Genomic DNA, 16,262 nt, shown 5'->3' on the forward strand with positions numbered 1-16,262 from the left:
AGTCGGAGTGCCTCCGCCCAGCCTCCCTGCACAGACTGAGACAGTTGGCTGGTTGTGGCCTCCCCTCTGCACGAGAGGCCCACTGGTGTGGTGGAAAGGGCACAGAGGTAGAGCCCGAAGATCTAGGCTTTAAGGGTCACTCTGTCACCCAGCAGTGATTCACTGAGCCTGATCCAGGGGCTTCCTCAACCACATGAGTTTTCCAGACAGTATCTGCCCTGGGTTCCAAAACCTATGGGGAAGATATAGAATCAAGGGGCAGGGGGAACTCCAGTATCACAGTGTGGAAGGTGCTGGGGGTGAGGACCCTGACACAGTCAAGGCAGGCCCAGCAAGGCTTCCTGGAGGAGGTGCTTGAGATCCGGAGAAGTGGTGGTGGGCGGTGAGGGATGGGGAGAGAAGCTATGGGGAGCATTTGAGGCAAATAATTGCTGGCCAGCTTCTGGTGCCCCTTCTGGTACCACTTCTGTCTCTGTCTCCTTCTCCTCGTGCTGACTTATCACGCATCCCTGCAGGACACCCTCCTCTTCTTGACGGTCTGTCTCCAACCCTCCTCTGCCTGGGACACCTGTCATATCGGAGTGGAGCTCGCCCAGATGGCCTCCCTGAACTCCATCCCACCCGCAGAGACCTTGTTCCCCAACAAGGTCAAGACTTCAACATGTCCATCCGGGAGACTGTTCAACCCACATCAGCGCACGTTACGACTTCCCATTCACCCGCTCTAGGCGAAGTTTAGTATTACTATGTGGGTGCTCTACTTAAAAGAGCCCACGAACTTTCTCCATATCATCAAATTACTTTTTGAGTACCTTCAAAATATAAAATAGGGATTTTCCTAAGTACGCTATGTTTAAAAAGCTTGGGAGGGGGGAAATACTGTGTTTTTCTGATAGCAAAGAACTTAAGTCATGCTGAACTTTCCAAATAATGAGGGTATGATTTTTTCTCATATTCTAGCATAGATCCATCGATGAGAGTATCTTCAATTAGCAATTACTACTGGTGTGTCTAATAATGATACGTGTGAATTTAATAACACATCTGTATTGTTATATATTGTTAAGTGTACTTCGTGTATTCAAAATGTATTTCTTGTGTGCTTACTTTGGACAACATACAGGACAATGTCTTTTCAAGAAAGCTTTTGTTTTTCACAAGTTACTGACTTCCTTCTTCTGTTATAATTCTAAAATTCTATAATTATTTTCATCTTCTAATTTCACATTATAATTCAAAATTCTGTAATTATGTTTGTCTTGCAAGCACAGAAGTAACATATATGCCTATAATTAAACTATTATAAATAATTCGACTTGGTCCTCGTTGTGGGGAAAATGATATTGAGTTTTAGAGACAAAAAACTGGCTGAGACAAGAAAATGGATTTCTTGAAAAATGACCCATTTGCACAAGTATTACCCTTCATTTTGATTTTTGCTTCATGTTGTTAAAATAGAAATTATCCATAACCAAATAGCGAAATGCCAGATTAAAGAATGATATGATCTTTGGGGAAAAATGCCTTTAATGTTGTATTTTAAAAATAATGCCTTTCCCTATCTGTGTGTGGGAAGAGCCCAAGACCTGGGTCAGTGTTTTTCAGAGAATCTACTATATTTGGATCACCTGCTCTATGTGTGTGTGTGTGGGGGGTGAGTGGCTTAAAACTGCAGATTACTGGGTATAGCAGAGGCTACTGAGTTAGTGGTTATGAGGGATGGGGTCCAGTCTGGATTCTCAACAAGGCTTTCCAGTGACATTAATGTACGCACAAGTTTGATGACCTCTCACCTGGGTGTTCTCTCTCTTTTTTAAATGAGGGTTATTTTATTTGCTTTATTTTTATAGATTTTCATTTATTTATTTGACAGAGAGAGAGACAGCCAGAGAGGGAACACAAGCAGTGGGAGTGGGAGAGGGAGAAGCAGGCTCCCTGCTGAGCAGGGAGCCAGATGTGGGACTCGGTCCCAGGACCCTGGGATCACGACCTGAGCTGAAGGCAGATGCTTAAGGACTAAGTCAGCCAGGGGCCCTCACCTGGGCTCTTTGCAAGCAATGTTACTCACCTGGTGGCAGATGATTAAGAACAAAAGGGTATTACCATGGTTTGGTCTCTTTAGAGCTCCTTGAAGTCCCAACCAGGATCCATCATTTGATTCCAAAGAGGGAACCTCAAGGACCGTCTGCTCTTCTTCTGCATCTAGACTTTGAGGTGCCCTCTGGAGGGTTCTGCCTTAGGACTGCAGACTATGATCTAGGAAACAGGTCCTGTGCTGTTCGTATGAACAGCCCTTTCCTGCTTGAGACCCTGGCCAGCCAGAGTCTTCTAGGACCCAGCTATGGGGACCCTGGAAACAAATCCAGGTGAGACAAGATGAGGGCTGACACACAGCTTGCCTCCTGCCGAGGGCTGCCAAATGAGATACAGAACACCCAGTTAAATTTGAGCTTCTTTTAGCCTAAGTATATCCCATACAATATTTGGGACATACTTATGCTAACAGAAGCTCAAATGTAACCAGACATCTTGTTTTTATTTGCTGAATCTTGTAACCCTACATGCTGACACTTTTCTGGGTGGAGTGGATGCTGCAAAAGTCCCTGATTCATGTCTTCCCCCTTCACAACTGCGGGGAAACAAAGACATTCCAGGGTTTTGCTGCAAAGAAATCAGCCAATGCCAAGTTCGTGTATACTTGGAAAGTGAGTCCAGTTTTCATGGTTCTGATTCTGGCCATAATGTGCGAGATGACAATCACCTCTAGGTTTCTATGACTTGGAGGTCTTTTGAATTATTTTGGCAGAAACTGCTTTCCCTTCATTCTTCCCTTGACCTTCTCAACCCTCATGAATGTGAGTCTAATTTGTGACTGCTGTGTTACCCCTGGGAGGTGATGTGCTGTCCTGATGGCTGAAGTGGGTCAGCATGATGTTTTGAGTCTTAGCGAACCCTGCAAGAGGGTGCGGAGAGTGAGCTGGTACCCAGGCATGCATTCTCTCCCCACCCTTTCTCTCAATATCATTATTACGATTTGGTTATGTATCTCCTCTCTCAAGAATAGGACATTTAGCATCACTGAAAAGAGCCTGCTTGTCTTTCTTCAGAATCTTGCTGTGTCCAGATCCATCTCGATCTGTACCCTGTCCAGGCTACTCTGAGAACCCCCCTGTGGTTGTCTCCCCCTCGCAGAGCACAGAGGAGATGTGAGCAACGTGGAAATGCCGAGCTGGGCAGTAACCGTCCGCGTCTCTGCACCATGACAGACTAGGGTGGCAGCTACTGTGTTACCATCCAAACAGTGTATGTGGGTAGTTTTCCCCTCATAACCCGAAGACAAAAAAACTTTATTACTATTTATACTTCGATACTGCTCCGATTAAATTTCAGCTTAGGAATCAGAGCTGCTGGTCTATGTTCCATTAAAAAATGCAGCCTTTCTTCTGTTCCCTGAGGAATCGTAGGAATAACGTTTTATTCTTCCTAATCGCTTTCATTTTTGGCAATTAAGGAGGGAGAGGGGGTATTAACTGCAGATGCTAACTCATGTGTTCTCAATGTAGTGACGAACACATCTTAAACAACACGATTTTCTTACAGAAATTAGGAACGACAGCGAACTTGAAGCCATTATTATTATTATTTTTTTCTGGTCGCATTTAACTTTTCTACCTCAGAGCCCAGATAGCTTTTTTTAATCAAAGCAGGTAATGGAAGAACAGTCTGTACCCTCAAATGCAATCATATTTAATATTCTTATTTCTCAGCTGATCAAACTTTAAAATTTTGAATGCTTTGGTTTGATTTAGAACTCTGCAGAAGTCAAACTAATAAGGGAGCGCATTCCTTTGTTGTTACTCGGAGAGAGAAGTGGACTGTCGAGAGCCTCAGACTGGGGGGGTCTGGGCTCCCAGAACCGGACAGGGCTCTGCTAGCGACCGGCTCTGTGCCTCTGTTTTCTTCTCATCCGTCAAAGCGGTGGGCTAGGGTGGGTGCTCCCTTACGCTTTGTAGCTGTGTGTGCCAGAAACTAGGGGAGCTCCCGGAGGGCCCCGAAGGCGATGGGTGAGGGCAGGACAGGCCACTGCGGGGGAAGACCTCGGGCTGCAGAAAGCACAGAGTTTCCTCAGGTGGGAAAAGACAGTAGCGCAGCGGAGGGGCTGGAATGTGGAGACTCGGAGAGGGAGCAGGAAGGGGTGAAGATGGCTTTTGTGAGGGGAGGGAGGAGGCGTGAGACGGGAATTTCTAATTTTTTAATATGGTTTTAAGGTAGATTAGCAACTAGAAACGTCACTAAAAAAAAAAAAAAGTTTCCTAAGAAAAGGCAGTGGCCTAGGGAGAGCGTGGAAATTTCTGTCCTGGTAGCAGAGGGACATTTCACAGGAAACTGAAGTCCCTGGGTGTGTTCCCACCATCCCGCCGGCTGGCCGGCGCTCCTGACCGCCTCGCTCCTGCCCCTCCCAGGGCAAAGAATCTCCTGGCTTCTCCAGTGGTTTCTGGTTCCTCTCCTGCCACCTGCCTCTGCTCAGGAGCCTCCACTAGAGGGGCCATAAGAGAGCGATTCCTACCAGCCTCCTTCAGGGACTTTAAAACCCTTTGTAATTGCCTGACTTCAACCCTGACACCATCACAGCTTTCTAGAACGCCAGGGGCCCAGGTAAAGCAGTGGCGTTATAGGGGAAAGTGCACACTGGATCTGTTGTGGAGCCATTTGAAGTGCAGGGTCGGGAGGTGTCTTTCCCCCAAAGCTGCTTGTAGACATGGCCTCAGAGCAGGGGATGTCCTGGGAGCAGTGTGAGTCCTGTGAGCCCACACTGTCACTGGGGAGGCCCACGCCATGGGCCTTGAGCTTGGAGGCACGACTGGTCTCAAGGGACCTGGGTCCCAGATGGCACTGCCAGAGTTCCAACAGCAAGTCAGCGACAAGGACCCCATGCTGCTATTTGGGGCACAGAAAGAGAGTCCTAGATCCTCTGGACACTATACACTCCAAAAAATTAGGTTTTCTTTAATTAAAACTGTAATGTATGTGCATGATAGGAAACATTGAGAGTACAGATTTATAAGTGTGTAGATGCACAAACGCTCACATACACACATACACACACACACACCCACAAAGGTGTGTATAAGAAGTTTTGCATCTTGCTTTTCTCCTCTACTTTTGTAGCACGGCCATTTTCTGAAGTTATCTAATTACTTTTGAAACTACGATTAAAAAAAAAGAAAACGGTTGTTGAAGATCCTGTTTTGTGGATGTGCAGTGATTCATCGAACCTTTCCCCACAGTCGGACATGCGGCAAGTTCTCTGCGGTTGCTGAGGCCGTTAACAGTGAACAGCGGGCGCCTCTGTTAAGACCCCGAGCTCCCACCACGCACCAGGTCCAGTCTGCCTTGAACCGGAGTGCTGAGCTTCTTTCTCGGCTTCTCTGGTCCAACTCTTCCTGGCTGTGACTTACCGTGGTCCTGATGGGACTGAAATCGGAGCTGGGGCTCAGGACGCCTTGAGTCCAGTCAGCATCCCTGTGTGAATGAGGAAAAGATGTTTCTTCCCACAGGACACTTGACTTCCATCTGTTAGAAAATCGTCTTCGTAGGCATCTTCTACCAAGAACCTAGCGCTGCCCCCACTTCGTGCAGGGCACATCCCGCACAATCCTGGGTTCAGGGTTAGCCCCTCCCGTCTTGGCTGTAGTTCTGCTCTCCCTGCTGCCGTGTTTCTCCCAGCCACTGGCATCTGTTCCCCGGCGGGGCCAGCAGTGACCTGTCCCTTTCCTGATCAATTACCGCGTTTTGTTTCCTGCCTGCGGCTTCACACCCACCCACTCGCTATTATTATTATTTGTTTTCTCTTTAAAATTGTTCTAACTCTTCCCTCGTGAGGAAGCCCAGTGGAATGGGATTTGGGGCCAGACAGTCCTTGAACCATATGGAAGCCCCGTCACTTACTACTTTTACGACCTTGGACAACTGACTTTGCCTGTCTAATCCTTTTTTCTCATTGGCGAAACGGAATGAGATTACCCAACATGGGAAGCCCTTGTGAGGATAATACTAATTAACTAATACTAATAAAAGAAGCAAGCTCACTATCCATTAGTTCCTTTCCTTCTGCCTGCCCTCCTTGAAGGCAGGTAGTGTGGTGCCCCCTTTATCCTCAGGGCTGGTACAATGCTGGGGTGGGTGAGGGACTCGTCAGGTTTGGTTGAATAAGTAAATGGAGGCCAAGAAGGAGAAAGAGGGGATGCACGCCCACCCCGAGCCGTCCCGCAATCAAGTATTTACTGAGCACTGCTGTGCCCTAGTGACCGAGCTGCCAGGGAAACACACAGAGCTCCTCTCTACAAAGACTACTGCCATGTGTGTCCATCACACACTTCAGAGAAAGGGGGAACATCAAAGGCTTGGCGACAAGGGCTATGCACATTCAACACCATAATCTCTCCTCTGTGCTGAAACCTGGGAATCCAGAAATTAGTCTGTCTTGGCTGTTCCTTTCAAGGCTTCCTGGAACATGTGACTCCACCAAGTTTTGAAGGATGCATAGGAGTTCACCACCCAGTTAATCAGCAAATACCTTTGGAAGCACCTGCTGTTTGCTGAGCCCTACTTGCTGGGTGATGACATCCAAAGTCATGAGCTCTGGCTCCTGTCCTTCCTGGGGTAGATGACAGAAGCCCCTGGCAAAGCAACTGCTTGTACCAAATAACGTCAGCAAGAGGCGCTAGAAGGCACAGGCGGCATGGATGGTGATGTCTGGAGTAGACTGGGAGGGCTTCCCAGAGGAGGTGATGGGAGCAAAGAGTCCAGTACAAGGGTGACTTCTGGCTTGCTTGGGTGGAGTGGCACCCATGGGGGGGCTCAGTGTGTGTCACCATCCATTGTTCCCTCATGTGTCTTCTCTCAAAGGCTACAGGGGCCGACGGCCAATCCTGCTGTCCCACCCACTTGGGAGAACCTAGAGGCTGGTTTGCAGGTGTGGGCTCAGCTGGCATTCCTAGGACGATGTTAGGGATGTCAGAAGTGGGTGACGTGTAAACAGGAGCCTGGAGTTGGCGCTGAGAGCCCAGCCGTGCAGCACATCTTCAATCTCTTGGGCTCTCAACTTCCCCATCTGTACAATGGGAACAATGTAACAGAGCTCGTCGTTTGTCCTGGTTTATTATTGTTGCACCACTGTAGGAATGAGTGGTATGCAAATAATGTCACTGGGAGCTGAAATGAACCGCCTGCGTCCTCGAAGCCAGACTCTGAAAATACCCATCTTCTCATTTAATTTTCAGAAGTCTCCTCTGAAGCATGGGCTACTGTTGTTCCCTTGGCCTTCCTCATGTCAGGCTCCCCAGGAAAGAGGGTGGTGGCTGATAACCTTACTGGTTTCCCAGGCACCTCCTCATTCCCCAGAATGTGAGCATCTCCGGGGCCGACGGTTCTCTGTCTTGGTAGCTTCTGCGGCTGGTGCAGAGCCCAGCCCTACTCAGAGCTCTGAGTAGATGTGCAGTGATGCCTGAATTAGGTGCTGGATGTGCGGGTCGGCTCTCAAGGGCAGAGAGAAGGGTCTGCTTGGCTGAGAAAAATGGAGGTCTGCTATTTTCCCGCCATGGAGAGGAAAGTGCCAGAAGGCATTGATCTTGGACTCTCCTGATCCGAGCAGCATTGATTTATCAGAGGCGACACTTTGAGTGTGTCTGTCCACAGAGCCATTGTGCTGAGTTCTGACCATGCCACTCACCAGCCCTGTCCCTTTGGCAAGTCACAAATCTTACTGACCTTGGGTTTCCTTCCAGGTGGACTGTGGACAAGGGCTTGGGTGGTTGGGAGCACAAGGAGGGCACTAAGGAGCCCACACAAGGAAGGAGAGCTGTGTGGTGCCCCCTGCTCCCCCATATGCTGGAGCCTTGGGATGATCCCACCTCTGGGAGACAGGGGCGGGGTCCCAGTCACTGATGGAGGCACTCTGACCGGGGCGGGGCATCCCTGAGGATCAGCGTCCCCCCTGCAGAGAGTGGCCAGGGTGGCTGTGGGAAGGCTGCCCTGAATCCTACCCGGACCCAAAGGGCGGAGGGATGGGCACTGCGGAGAGACAGCCTCTGCCCATCACTGTGTCTGTCTGGTCTGGCTTTCGTCTTCTTCCAGATGGACTGTGGGTCTGTCCGGCCACCTTTGCTCTATGTGTGTGTTCTACAAACTTCCTTGGAGTGCCCACAGAGGCCCTGACAGATTGAGGAATCGCAGCCGCCCTCAGGGAGAGCTAGAGGGGGTCGCACGTGCATCCCGGCTGGGGATCTTCGGAGGGGCCGCCGGGAGAGGTGATGCAGGAGAACCAGGTATGGGACCTTTTGGAGAAGGGACCCACACCTGTGCTTTTCCTCATGGGGAGGGGGTGTTGATGGACACTTTGGATCAACTGGGGGACTTGAGACAAGAGGGTGCTGGTGCCCCCTTTGCAGCTGGCGGACTGAGAGGTGGCCCCTGGCAGGTCTTGCGCTCGGAACCCTGCCATGAAGGCGGGCTTTCATCCTGCATCTCTTCAGCAGCACAGACTGCTTTTCTGGAGAGTGGTGTTTTTGTGAATTGCCCCCAGACAGCAGAAAAGCCTTCCTTGAGCCATTCTCTGGGTTCCCTGGGACCCAGGTGGTCCAGGAGGGAGAACTTCCTGTACCAGGTACGGGTGGTACACGGCATCTCCCAGCTTCCCTTGCATGTAGGTAGGGTCGCGTGGCTGGCTGTATTGGGTTCTTGCAGCGGCTGTAAGAAATGCTACAGACTTAGTGGCTAAAAGCAATAACCATTTTATTTTCCTGCCGTTCTGGAGGTCAGAATTCTGATACAGGTTTCACTGGGCTGAAATAAAGGTGAAAGCAGGTTATGTTTTTTTTTTTTTTTTTTTTTTTTTTTTTTTTTTTTCTGGAAGCCCCAGGGGAGAATCTGTTTTCTTGTCCCTTCCAGCTTCCAGAGGTCGCTCACATTCCCTTCTTCCATACTCGAAGTCAGCATCTCTGACCCTTTCTCTACGGTCACATTTCTCGGACGGCCACAAGAGCTTCTTCACTTTTAAAGATGCACACAATTAGTGTGTGCTCTCCAGGATAATCTAGAGCACTCCTCTGCTCAGTGTCCCTAATCTAACTCACAGCCACAGCATCCCTTTTGCCATGAGAGGTCATGCTACCACATTAGGGTAATGTGATAGGGTAATGCTATCGCAGGTTTTTGGGGAAAGACACAGACTTGCACGGAGGATCGTCCTCCTGCCCTTTGCCCGAGGACAATGCATCTCAGGTCAAGTGCAGTGCACTTCTCCTTCTCGTCCCTCAAATGCAGCTGCGTTCCTCTATGTTGCTGTCACCCTCCAAAATCTGCACCCTCAGCATTTGGGGGACTTTGTCCTAGCACTGAGCTTATGGTTCCCTATCCTAATGTAGATCCAAGCTAGAGACTCAGATGAGTTCTGGGAATATAGAGAAGTGGACAATGTCCTACTCCCTTGAATATGTGCAGAGGAACATGCCTGCTCTCCAGACCGTGACTTCCCAAGTCCCAAGTGCTCCAACAGGGAGACTCAGCTAGGCTTGGCCATGACGGCGGAGGAAAGGGGCTTCCTAGGGGACGACGTTTCCTGCAAAAGTTAGCCAGCCAGACAGGGACGGGAGAGCCGTGAGTGCCCAGGCCCTCTGTGCTGGAGCTGGCTCATGTCTCAAGCCAGAGCTGCAAAGACTCCAGCTCTCTTTCTCCTGGGTGCCTTTTACTTTGCCTTCTGGCCTGTTTTCCTTGTGCCCACAGGCAGAGTTGATCTGGCACAGAGACTGGACTTGCCTCAGGCCGGCAGGCACAGGTTAATTTCCAGGACCGCAGTAAAGTGTACATCCAGGGGAGAAAGTTGGAAGGGGTCCCAGGCTAAGCACGGAGCCTCCTCAGGGGCTCTGGCTTCTGGCTGCAGGGTCTTGAGGCAGGGTAAGCCTTCTAACGCATGGACGTGGGACTCCCTTGCATCACGTCTTTGGTTAGTGACCCTCTGGTACTTGCTTGCACACTGCCAGTGATGGTGAGCTCCCCCTTCTGCTCACAGATCTATTTCATGCAGCTCTAACGTGTTACCAAAGGGGAGGAGGTGGGGGCTGAGAAGCCGCAAGAGGTCAAGACCCCAGATCAAGGTCAGCCCAAGCAAGGCCCAGAGAGAGCGACCGGCATCCTCTGTCTGTAAGGCTAGGATCAGAGCAGCCTCCGGGACACAGAGTGTCAGGCAGAGGGCGGCTTACCACAGGAGAGCTGGTGTCCGGAGGGTCTGGGAGGCGCTGTCTGGCTTAGGCACTCAGGAGCTCAGGACTCACAGCATGGTTGCCGGCACTCAGCTGAGGTCAGTGAAAACGGGTCTGCAGAAGCCCAGTGCCTGAAGCTCCTGCTTCTCTCACCTTCCAGATCCTGCACCAGTGTCTCCCGCTGCGAGGACCTGCTGCAGAACACGGCTGGGAAAAGCAGCCTCTGGTCCTCAGCCTCTGCAGGGCAGCAGGTGGCATGGAAGGGAGGGGGGGTGAGGGGAGGAGGGGTGGAGAATGGGGGGGTTGGAGACAGGGATGGGGTGGGGGATGGGGATGGGAACAGAGGGGTCGTGGGGTAGGCAGGGGCAGGAGTCTGTCTAGCACTCGTTGCCTCCTCCAGACTCCGTGCTGACAACTTTCCAAGCACGCTCCTACAAGGAAGAGTCCAACACAAACACGCTGGCTTAGAAACGACCACATGGGTGAGTTTCTACGTAAGCTGCTCATGCCTGAAAACGAGGGGACCCCAGATATAAGGCCATCTCTCTCTTTTTTAAGATTTTATTTATTCGGCAGAGAAAGACAGAGCGAGAGAGGAACACAAGCAGGGGCAGTGGGAGAGGGAGAAGCAGGCTTCCCACCGAGCAGGGAGCCCGATGCGGGGCTCGATCCCAGGACCCTGGGATCATGACCCGAGCCAAAGGCAGTCGCTTAATGGCTGAGATCCCCAGGCACCCCAGCTGTCTCTTATTTTCTCAATGAAAATATCCCCCCAAAGTATTTCGACTGTTGGAATATGAACTCGGGATACTTGATTTATTAATCTACTAACATGTACTGAAGATCAAATAACAATTAAAAGTAGTAATTAGACCCATTTCTCCCATCCAAGTACTAACCAGGCCCGACCCTGCTTAGCTTCCGAGATCAGACGAGATCGGGCGCGCTCAGGGTGGTATGGCCGTAGACTAGACCCATTTTTTTATGTTGTCTTGCATTTCTCAGGAGTTTGCATAATATCTACACATGATACTTACTGGGTACTTGAAACTTACATCCCTCCTTCAACGTCGGCAGGCACGGCAGGCCTGGCCACCTATGTCACTTGGGATGTAGCACCCTTTCCATCTGTGCTGCCCTGGAAGCTATATTCCAAGCCACAACTGTTCGTTCATGTAATACTGTAGCCTCGTAAAAATGACCCTTTGTGATCTGTGCTGTGTTTTTGACAGGGTCTTCTTTAGAATGACACTCCGCACTTCCCCTTGTGAGCTCATGCTGGTAGAAAAGATGAGAAAGTCCCTGTATCTTTCCTTTGCCTTGTTCACAGGTGACCTCTAAGTACCCAAACGAAGCTAGCCTCGCTTGAGATCATTCCACTCTACCGCATCTGTCCCAGACACAACTTTCCCTTGTCCTGGGGCTTGCGCAGAGCAGAGGGGCCATGAACACACAGCTCTTTTGTGTGTTTGCACAATGCTTTCAAGAAGTTCTTTCACGGGTCTCGTTCATTCATTCACACTCATTCATTGACTCTTTCATGTCCTTTCTGCTCTAAAACCATCAAGCAGAGTCCCACCGCCCTAGGAGTATAATCCAAGCCCTCTCCACGGCCGAGGCACTCTGCGTCACCTGCACCGGTCTCGGCTCTTTCTCTCCTTCCCTCGTGTCCCAGCGCTCCACCTGCCCTCGCTCTCTGCCTCGCTCACTTGCCTCGCCTGCCTGGAGCGCGGACACCTGCTCTTCCCTGCACCTGCAGTGCTGGTCCCCCAGTCCTGAGCCTGGCGGATTCCTGTCTTCCTTCAGGTTTGTGGTCAGCAGGGCTGACCCTGTTCAACCAGCCCTCTCTGTTGAGTCTTCCTTTTTTTTTTTTTTTTTTTTTTTTTTTTTTTTTGGTGGCGTTTCATGCTTTCTGGCCACATCTGGTTCAGTTGCCCACTGGCTGCCTTATGGCCTGGGTCATCCCAGTAACCTGAGCTCTACTCCCTGGGAGGCCCTTGAGGACACGAGTGGGCTGTCTTTGGGACACCAGGTCCCAGCAGAGCCCCTCATCTGGCATGTTGGGCTAAATTTATACCAGAGGAAAGGGAAGCTCAGAGAGCTCGAGCTACATACCCAAGACCACACAGAGGAAAGCCGTGGAGCCGAGAGGGAGCCGCCGTGTCTCCACAGCCTGCCCCTGAGAACGTGCGACGCTGTCATCCCTGCTCCCCAGGGCCCCGCATGCCTGGACGCGCTTTACATCAGAAAAAGTGACTTACATTAGGAAAATTGAAGTTTTAAGAGTCTAATCTTTTCCCATCCCCCACCAAAGACATGAGTTCGGGGAAATCTGCCCCGGGGCCTTGAGTCACCTGATGGAGATGGGTGATGTGACAGCACTGGTTCCCTTGTCAAGGGAAGAGGCGTCACAGTCACGGGCGTACTGAGTGGCCCGGAGAATCCCTCTCAGCCCGGGAAGGTTGGGAGCTGATACAGTCACCAGCTGCACCTTTTTTAAAATGAAATATTTAAACCAGGGGAACCTCATGTGGGTGATGTATTAAGCTCTCCTGGGACATAAATCACTCGATTTCCAAGCATCCTTTAACAAAGTCAATGATGTTATGTAAACTTCGCGGAGACGAGGATCCCTTCTCCTTGGAATTACTCATTTCTTCCCCATACTTTGGCTAAGACAAAGACCTCTCTACAGAAGCACATGATTCAAAACCCCTCAGTGGGGTTCTAATGATTGGATGGGGAAAAAAAATAAAAAAAGATAGCAAATGAAAACACACACCTTATTGATGTGACTAGAGTAGCACTCTGGCCGGGCCGTTGCAGGAAGCGTCTTCTGTATTCCTGAAATCACCTCTATTAGATTATGTAGATATGATCTATGAAAATACTTTCAAACTTAATCTGCCGAGACTTCCGAGAGTGCATAGCAAATGCTTAGATTTGCATTAGATTCTTGACTTTGAAATCCATTACCGTAAGTTTCTTGCTGACTTTCAGGGGCAACCTTTACCACAGGGGGAGGCGGGAGGGGCCGCACTTGTGTTTGGAGGCGGACGGGCCGCTGGATGGTGTCTGCAGCCCGTTTAAATCTCTCCTGAAGGTCGATCCCGCCTCTCTCATTAGAGAATTAGTTCCGGCCCAGTGAAGTGAGCCTGCGTCCCAACCGACTCTAGCCCAGTGTGTGTCTGGGATCATTTCGGCAGTTTTCAGAATTTTAAAAATTATCATTGTTTTTGTTTTGCTTTGTTTGCTAGAAAAATTGAAATGTGTTAGCATTTGCTTTTTTTTTTTTTTTAAACTACTCCCTCCCTCTGCAAACTCTGGCACATGTATATTTTTCAAAAGTCAAGTGTTGAGTAAATAGTCAAGAAAAGGGATGTCTGATGTCTGATGGATTTTTAAAGACACAGGACTGACTTCCTCCCTCTCTTTCTTCCTTCCCCCTCTAGCTCTCTCTCTTCCTGTCCCTTCCTTCCTATCACCTATCTATTCATCGGGAGGTGGTGCACAATCGTACAGTTTATATTTTACTTTGCCTTATTCAATTATTATACACTTTAACCCAGATGGATTCTATATGAGGGTCAGCAAACTGTGTGAAAGGCCAGATAATAAATATTTTAGGCTCTGCGGGCTGTTTGGTCTTTGTCGCAACTATTAAACTCTGCCTTTGTAGCACGAAAGCTATGGTACACAGGACGTGAATGAAGGGGCGGGACTGTGTTCCAATTAATCTTTATTTACGACACGGAAATGTGAATTTCGTCTCATTTTCAGATGTCATGAAATATTATTTCTTTGTTTGTTTTTTCAACCACTTGAACAGGTACATGTCATTCTTAGCGCTCAGTCACACAGGGACAGGCTGGCGCGGGGGGGGGGGCGGGGGGGCGGGTCGTGAGGCTGGCCCTTGCTCTGTGCAGCAGCGGACGATAGTGCCTTTCTTTAAAAGTGTGAGGTTCGTAGGGAGCGGTCCAGGAGTTCTGTTTTAAAATGAAAATAGAGGAAAATGTTTGCAAGTGAAGACTGGAAGTTAGTGCACTGTTCTGACTCAGCTATGAATCATCCATCAGTCCTTGCACACTTCTGAGCACCTTCTCCGTGGCTAGTGCTGTGCTTGGGGAGGATCGTGGTGGCACGGAATTACCTGGGATCCTAACAAGTGTCAAAGGCAGGGGTGGGGCCAGCAGACTGAGTTTTGTCATTCTGAATTCCTTTTGTAAGTAATGTTAAAATGATGTAAAGTGTCTTTTTTTTAATTTTGTTTTTTGTTAATTTAACCATCTGTCACTTTCTGTAGCCTGGCCACTAGAAGGAAAGTGGAAACTGCTCCTGAGAAGTGGATACATCTGTAAGTTTTAGTCTGGGGCATGGACTTGGCCATTCTCAATTCAGCCTGGTCAGTGGTGACCTCAAGCGTCTTTGGACTCAACTCCTTCCTGAAAAATGGCCTGGCTGACAAGACAGCGTGAGTTCCTTAAGGTGGACATTGGTCAGCGACCCCCCAAAAACAAAATGCTAGTCATCACACCAGTAACTGTCCTTACTCAAAAGAGGTTATGCCTGGAAATGAACCCTAGAATGAAACCCCACGGAGATGCCCTGACATCAAATTTCAAAGACTTTACGTCCTGGGACCTCATTTGGACTGCTTCTCTGTGACTTTCGGACAACTCAGCACGCCAAGTCCTAGTTATATTTCCTACCTAGGGAAGTGTAGTCAAAACTTATATACAAATATACTCAATGCAATAGTACTTCCAACGTGAAATTTGTGAAAGCTACATAAATTTCAAATAATTGCCAAATATGGCAAATTATGATATAATCACATTTTGTGGCCTACTAACATTCTTTTAAATAGAAAGACTTTTACAAAAACATGCTTATTATAAGACTAGGACTCCAAGAAAAACTATGGAGCTGTTCCAACAACAGAGACGTGCGAAACACAGGAGGGAGTCCCTAGGAGCGTGAGCGGTGACTCCTGACAGGGGAGACCAGGGACTACGCATGGAGCTGTGACCGTTTGGAAAAATGAAATGTTCGAACAAAACCTTCCACTGTGCCTATGTTTTCCTCCAGAGAAGTGTTTCCTGGTGAGTCTAACACGGTGCCTGACTGGAACACAGAAGGCAATCAGCATAAGCCAGGGAATAAATGAATGAATCCGCAAGCCAAGTCCAGTTCAATGGGCCTTGAAGAATGCCATTGTGACAGCCTAGCAGTTGGACTGTCCAACCCTGCAGCTGACATGTCATTACTGGTGTCTTTGGAAATTGAAGGAACTTCCTTAAGTTTCAACATTCAAGCACATGAATAAACGAGAGTAGTTCTTTTTTTTTTTTTTTTTAATAAAGATTTTATTTATTTATTTGACACAGAGAGAGAGATCACAGGTAGGCAGAGAGGCAGGCAAAGAGATAGAGGGGGAAGCAGGCTCCCTGATGAGCAGAGAGTCCAAAGTGGGGCTCAATCCTAAGACCCTGAGAAAATGACCTGAGCCGAAGGCAGAGGCTTAACACACTGAGCCACCCAGGTGCCCCGATGAGAGTAGTTCTTAATTCATAAACGGGATAGCACCGCCTTCCCAGGTGTGTGAGGAGGAAAGGACCTGGTGGTGCAGCTGATGCACCTGGGCCCATGTCCACACTTCATGAGCTCCTAGTGAATACCGCCTTTAATCAATATATTATTAGGAGAGACGGCTGCCCACTTACAAATTAGAAAATGCAGCTGAGCAAAATAACTTCTTCATGATCATGTTGTTTAATTGCTCAAATTTTACACATTAGTGTAATGGATTCTTTAGTGTCTCCATTAAATAATGATTTTTATTTTATATTTTTTATATATATATAATATTTTGTCTTATTTTATTAATGTTTTTGCTTTTTAAAAATTAAAAAAAATTTTCTTTAAATTCTAGTTAGATCACATATAGTGTAATATTGGTTGCAGGAGTAGAACTTTAAATTATGATTTTTAAAATTCACAGTG

The sequence above is a fragment of the Mustela lutreola genome, chromosome 7 (genome assembly GCF_030435805.1).
Source record: "Mustela lutreola isolate mMusLut2 chromosome 7, mMusLut2.pri, whole genome shotgun sequence".
Taxonomy (NCBI): Eukaryota; Metazoa; Chordata; class Mammalia; order Carnivora; family Mustelidae; genus Mustela; species Mustela lutreola.